This window comes from Chrysemys picta, chromosome 16, assembly GCF_011386835.1.
Source record: "Chrysemys picta bellii isolate R12L10 chromosome 16, ASM1138683v2, whole genome shotgun sequence".
Classification (NCBI taxonomy): Eukaryota; Metazoa; Chordata; order Testudines; family Emydidae; genus Chrysemys; species Chrysemys picta.
This window is the reverse complement of record NC_088806.1, coordinates 9,346,909-9,353,594: the sequence shown is the minus strand read 5'-3', so window position 1 is coordinate 9,353,594 and position 6,686 is coordinate 9,346,909. Positions and strand designations below refer to the sequence as shown.

Sequence of the window (6,686 nt, the reverse complement as noted above, 5' to 3'; positions counted from 1 at the left end):
AATGTCCATTGACTCTCTAACCCCATCCAAATGTCAGATGTAATTCTAGGAGCACTGACTAAAAATCGATTGGGCATACCAGGAGGTCTAATTTCCCAGATGTCTCGGTGAATTACCCAATCCCTCTAAGGTACCACAAGTACTCCTGTTCTTCTTTTTGCCAATTTCACATGCATCCTCCCCATGGACCCGGCAGGATTAGGTATGTGGGAGCCCACACACCCCCCAACCGGTCCATATGCTTGGAAGGAGCACTGAGAATGTCTGCACTTCCACCTAGAAAGTCTCTAAGTATGTCTTTATGGCCACAGATCAGATGGTACTCCTGATGTGTCTGTAAGGGCAGTGGGCCAAGCCTGATGCTCTAGATCATTCCGAATGGCCATTAGCTGGTCATTCAGGAAATCCTGAATTTCTGAACATGCTAGATCCCACTGCAATGCCTTCCCAGCCTCAGTGATATTCAATACCATCTCTGTCAGCAACTTCTGGGTTATAGAACTAAGGGCGGAGATAACATGTAACTCACCAATTCCAGCCTGTACTTGGGTTAGCTGTGCTCCAGAAACAAGGCCAATGGCCTTCTCTAGTTGCCCCAATTTCTCATCATGTTCTTGGTTTTTAAAAATATTTTACACTGCTGCTGCACTATTGGCCCCATCCCACAGGGATCCGGTCAAGTCACTTTTCTTTCTAGAGGAAATAACCCAAGCCTTTTGTTGTGCTAATTTAATGGCAGCCTCCTGTGAGCAATTTGGGTATGTAGAGGTGATTTGGAAACTGAATAAGGGTAATGAAAATGTAACAGTCCCTAGTGTAGTGTTAATCACAGTTCATTGATATTTTAATACATTTTTTTTTGGTGTAGTACTATACCACATTCCCAAGCATGGGTCCCACAAGTTTTTTTTTTGCCAGTGTATAATTCTTTGTTTTTTCACCAGGGTCAGTTCTTAATGTCTCTTGTAGTCAGGAATTCCTGGACTTTGGTGGTTCTAATGAAGCAAGTGTTCCTTCTTCTCTTTTCCTGAAACAGTGTGGTTTAGCATCATACAGGGGAGAGGTTACTAGCACATCACCCTGTAATGGTTTTGCTTCTTTTAGAAAAATCCAGAGGCACAGTAGGTCTGTCAGTGGACAAGGGAGAGGTTACTAGCACTTCACTTTGTCTTTTTTTTTTTTCTGCTGTCCAGAAGGCACAGCAGAGCTAGAGGGAGAAATAGGCTTATTAGTCGGAGAGTCCTCCCGAGGTGGAGGGGTCTTTTTACAGTGAGAAGCATGGGTCTAGGCAGGTAGTCCTTGGCACTTCACAGTGGTGTTGGTGGTTAACAGCACTTGGAAAGGGCCTTTCCAGTGGGGAGCCAAAGCAGTCTTTCGTTGATGAACTTTACATAAACTCAGTCTTTCTGTTTTAATCAATGGCAGGGCTGCTAGGGTCTTTGGGTAGCACTTCTTTTATCTGTGAGAAAAGAAACTTAACACATTTTATTAATGCCTGGCAGTGTTTTGCAGATTTTATAGTTGCTTGGGCACATTCAGCCCCCCCTTTTCTTGGCTATCAGCCAAGTCTTAGCTGTGGGCAGTGTCCTTGGATGGGCCAGCATCTTATCTTTGGACTGAGCTTGCTGGCTATTTTTTTTCTATTAACTCGTTCTGTTCTTTTTCATGCTTTTTTTTTTTTTGGCTTCTTTTAACCTACAAAGGAAACTTCCACTTTTCACTCATACACCTTTTCCCAAAAATGAACACATACACAATTGCCATTATACAGTACATTAGTCTTATTACTTAATGTATGCCATGTACACCCTTCCAGTAAAATAACTTTATTACAGAGCTTTGGAGCAACAAACCAGGACAAGCACACCCACCTTTGAGGAGTCCACTCGGTACAACCTCTGGTGTCCAATAGCTTTCTTCTCTCCCCAGCCCTCTGGCTAGAAATCTGAGGTAGCCAGAAGGATCCCATGGGCAATATGGGGAATGGGTTAACCTTCCATGTCCTTGCTTCTAAAGACTGTTGGTATGCAAATTTTAACAACAATTTTGGCTATAGAACATAAAAATAATTTTTATTGTGCCAGTGAATGCATGGTACGTTGAATGCTATTCAGCTGGCATCCATTTTCTCTGATGATCTGAAAGACAAAGAACAGAGGTCTGCCCCTTCTGGGCAGTCAGTCATTGCTTAAAATATTTCTTTTATATAAACGTACTCTTGTTGATTTTAGGCAAAACAGAGGAATTACTCCATATTTCTTTTATTTGTTTCATAGGCAGCCCAGGTTTCAGTGGCTTCTACCTTATTAGTTAGAAAATTGCATTAATACAGATTCTTTCTGGCTTGCTTCCAGATCCAAAGCTACCCAGAGCTTAAAGATTTTTACTTAAAAAAAAAAAGGACACAATTAATTTTCCCAGACTTTTGATTGCCTTTTACTTCTAACTCCTGCTTTCAAACACCCAGTGATCTGAAAAAGACAACACAACTTATATTGGTAGCTTTGCATTTCTTTTACTTCTGCTACAATATACACTGCACATGTTCTGGGGAAAATGCACATACTATCTACAATTCAATTTTTACAACACTAGCCACATCAATTTCTACACAAGTTGTAACTATTTCTTTTTAAACACCGGGTAAAGACTATTTACTTAACATATAATCTAAAGGGCTATCCTCAGAGGGTTTTACCAGAGACCAGAGACCCACCCACCTGCCTGCTGACACTCTAACAGAGAATTACACAGAGAACAGAGGGAATTATGGCCTAATAGGATCCTATTACAGGAATTTCTACTAATACTGACCGATACAGGGGACGGGACAGAAGGATCCCAATTCGACCTCAGAGCTTCATCGCACGCGATGGCTTCCACTCTGAGGAATTACGAATGAGAGGCTCAGTTCCGTCCACACACCTAACGCCCAAATGTATAAGACAGAAATTCATTAACCGGTTAACCAGACCAGAAACAGATAGTGTCTCCTTATCCTATTAGGACTCACCTTATCGGAGCACGAACCCCAGGGGCTGCGGTGAAGCAGAGAAAAGGGGCGAAACACCCTGTTGGCGCCGTTCCCAATTCGCCGTAGCATCCGGAGTCCAATGTCTGAGCTAGGATAGTCCCGGCGGAGTCGCCAGAAACTGTCACCGAAATATCGGGTCCACCTAGCTGAGAGCCAATAACAGCCAGACAGGGATAAGGAAGAGTTGCTTTATTCTGCAGAAGAAAGGAGAGCTTTGCACCTGTCTTACACACATTTTACAGATCCTTTATACACATTCAGACAAAGGTCCTTGCAGTGTTAACACTTGATTGGTGGTTGTCAGACCCATGCTTTTGCTACCTGGTCAGTGAAAACCGGCTTGGGACCAGCTCCAACTACCGTAAGGCCTTGAAGGGAAGACAGTAGAAAAGTTCAGGCTACTGTGTACTTGAAGTGTCTGCTTCCCCCTAATGGCCCTGGTTGACATAAAGGCTGCTCTGCTAAGGGGGGGTCACTAGTAACTTTCACACTTATGCCACCGGATTTTAAACCAAATTTTGCATCCTCGATAATCTGTACGTTATTCCCTGATAACCAGAAACTTCTATGCTTAAACTCAGTACCGTTCACTTTTGTTTTTAACATCATCTTAATAGAGACATTTGTACGGAACGCATTTCAGGACACCGTCAATACCACATTGAGTAATCGAGACCGCTGAGCAGGGAAATAACCCACTTCCTTCTCTGACACGTACTCATTCGCTATACCGATACTGACTTGGACTCCTTATACATTCCATGGGTGGCGTACCCGAGCCCACACATCCACTGACACTTTAAAAACTCTTGCACCCCACTTTGGCTCTATGCTGGTTATGGGTGATATGTATGTATCTCTTCACCCTTGCAACCGATACCTGAAATCCCTCATAAATCAAGCCTGACCCCCAGAAGCACAGTACCTTCCCTCTTAACTCGTGGATACTTAATTTTAAACATTAACTTTAATAAAAATTGTAAAACCTGTTCTTATCAGTTTCATATCTGATATGTCCTTTATTTGAGGACTACATTGATGTTTGAAACAAGAGGCTGGAATAGGAGCTTGCTCTGTCCACCTCACGCATTGACCTGGTATTGCAGCGTCTCTGGGAACAGGGCATCTGCTTTTGGGGAGAAAAACAGGAAGAGTTTCACTGTGAAGAGGCTGGTTTGATAAGGCGTTTTTTGTTTGTTTGTTTTTAAGAATAGCCTGGACTCATTGGCGTTTTGATTTCTTTGTGACAAAATATTGCTACAACTTCTTGGGGGTGTTTTCTGAGTCTATAGATGTGGGTTTCTTTGTCTTGCTGGAGGATTGTTTTAAAAGCCGGGTGTGACGGGTCGGGTCGCAGAAACCCCTTTGGGGCTGCCACCTGATGTGCCTAGACTACCTCCGAGTCCGTTTTCCCTGCCAGCTTGGGATTTCGGTACCTTGCCTGTTTGAGACAGACGCGCTTGCCTGCCGCAAACACAGATCCAAGTCTGAACCACATCCCCCACAAGCTGCAGGCTTAACTGAAAACTGTTGAAGAAGTGCTCCCGTCTCCGGCACTCGGATAGCCAGCTCCCAATGGGGTCCAAACCCCAAATCAATCCGTTTTACCTTGTAGAAAGCTTATCCAGGGTAAACTGTGAAATCCTGTTACCGGGGCTGCTGCCCAGCAGCCTGCCCATCTGCCTGCCAGCCCTAGAGCTCGTAAAGCACTAATCCAGATAGTGGCGGCTGGGAGCTCCAAGCCAAAGAGCCAGCAGAGTGGCGCAGCGGAAGCGTGCTGGGCCCATAACCCAGAGGTCGATGGATCGAAACCCTCCTCTGCTAGGCCTGCGCTCGTTTCTTTTGGCTCTGGGCCTTCAAGCCAGGCGGCGACCAGAGTCTAGGCCGTGAGGCAAGAGGTGGCTGAGGCGGCAGCCTGCCGGGGAGCTCCCCGGCACCTCTGGCTGCCTGAGCTGAAGGCAAGAGGCAGGCCTGGGCGTGGTGAGGGCCTCCTGTCCCAGAATGAGGCAGCAGTGCTTCCTTTCTGCCCCCTCCCTCCGCCCCACCGGCCGGCGGCTGCTGCGGGAGAACACGAGGGAGGCTCTCAGGACGCTAGGCAGCTCTGTGTGGTTCTCAGGGGAAAGAGCCGAGGCTCCCGACTCCACCTGCCATTGACTCGCGTGGCCCTGCGCTCCGTCAGCCGGGGCGGGCCAGGCTGCGGACGTAACACAGGCTTGGGCAGCATGGCCACGCTTTCCTGATGAGGCCTGAGGCAGGCCAAGAGCTCTGCGCAGCCTAGAGGGAAGTGGGAGGGAGGCAGTCTTCGAGCCGGCGTGTCTCGTCCATTTCTCCCTTGCCGCTTGGGCGGAGGCGGGAAGGGAGCCAAACGTTCCCGGCTGATTGTTTTGCGCTCGGCCTTGACGATTAAGCCCGAACCTCCGGCATGGCTACTGGGAGATGGGTTTCTGAATGCCATCCAGCGCGCTCTTCAGGCCACCAGCTGAAAGCACTGAGGCCAAGGAGGACGGTTTTGAGGCGGCAAAAGGGGGCCTTTGAGGCTCCCGGCAGGTCTCGAGGAAGTAGCAGAGGCTTACTGCCGTCCCTGGGCGGGCTCGAACCACCATCCTTTCGGTTAACAGCCGAACGCGCTGACCCATTGCGCCACAGAGACACGGCTGGATTGAGCGCAAACGTCGGGAATCAGCTCAGGGGATAGGTGTGAAGTGGTTAGACAAGAAACAGCAAGGATCTGGACTGGAATGGAGTGAAACTGTATCTTATGTGTGCCTGATGACTGTACGTGTGAGATAGTTCCGTGGGAAGGAGCAGAAAAGAGCATTGGGGCTGCGGTATAGCGCTTGCATATGCTTTCTTTGACCTGTTTTGCTGTAAGAGTTAACAGGGAGAGATTGTTAGTCGCAGGTCCGTGGGTGGGTATATGCAAATTAGGAGTGTACAGGGAAACCAGTGAGAGGAAGGAAGCTGAAAGACTTCTCTGTCTTTTGAACAGAATGGTGTGTTAACGGTTCTTGCTTTGAATTCCTCCATTGAAGTCATTTCGGGGAAGTGACCCTCACTTAGAGTTACCTAGTTCTCAAAGTCACGTGAATGGTGTTCGGTGCGTGTCTGGGAGCTCGTCATGGTGAGGTAGAAAGCGGTGGGGGCAGAGGGGCTGCGTAGTGTCTGAGGTTATCAGCCTTGCTTCTCTGTTCTCTATGAGCTCGGATCAAGTGTAGGACAGCAGAGGACCTCATTGGCCGCCCGCAGTAGAGACATCCTTCTTTGACTATGAGAAAAGCACCAAGAGACTTTCTCCGTTGCATCATATGAAGTGGAACCATAAACTTCTTGGACGCTAAATCTCAACGAGTGAGAGTCAATCCATTCTCATCATCATCATCATATCCACTCCTTATACTCCACACCCCGACATAGCCACTTTATGAACTTCATTGCCTCATATCTCAATGTCTGTACTTTGACCCCTCAACCTTTTACCCCCCGTGGGGGATATTGCAGATTCTGTATTCCTTATGCCACCGGATTTTAAACCAAACTTTGCATCCTCGATAATCTGTACGTTATTCCCTGATAACCAGAAACTTCTATGCTTAAACTCAGTACCGTTCACTTTTGTTTTTAACATCATCTTAATAGAGACATTTGTACGGAA

The 6,686-nt window shown here is 47.0% G+C and overlaps 2 non-coding genes across 2 annotated transcripts; one reads left to right on the top strand and one right to left on the bottom strand.

Moving 5' to 3' along the window:
* The first annotated feature begins 3,982 nt into the window (after positions 1-3,982).
* Positions 3,983-4,165, top strand: LOC135976110 (U2 spliceosomal RNA). The gene has a single exon (XR_010593346.1). It is a non-coding gene; the product is annotated as a U2 spliceosomal RNA (small nuclear RNA).
* Positions 4,166-5,610: 1,445 nt separating this feature from the next.
* TRNAN-GUU (transfer RNA asparagine (anticodon GUU)) lies at positions 5,611-5,684 on the bottom strand. Its single transcript has one exon. It is a non-coding gene; the product is annotated as a tRNA-Asn (tRNA).
* Between the last annotated feature and the right edge of the window lie 1,002 nt (positions 5,685-6,686).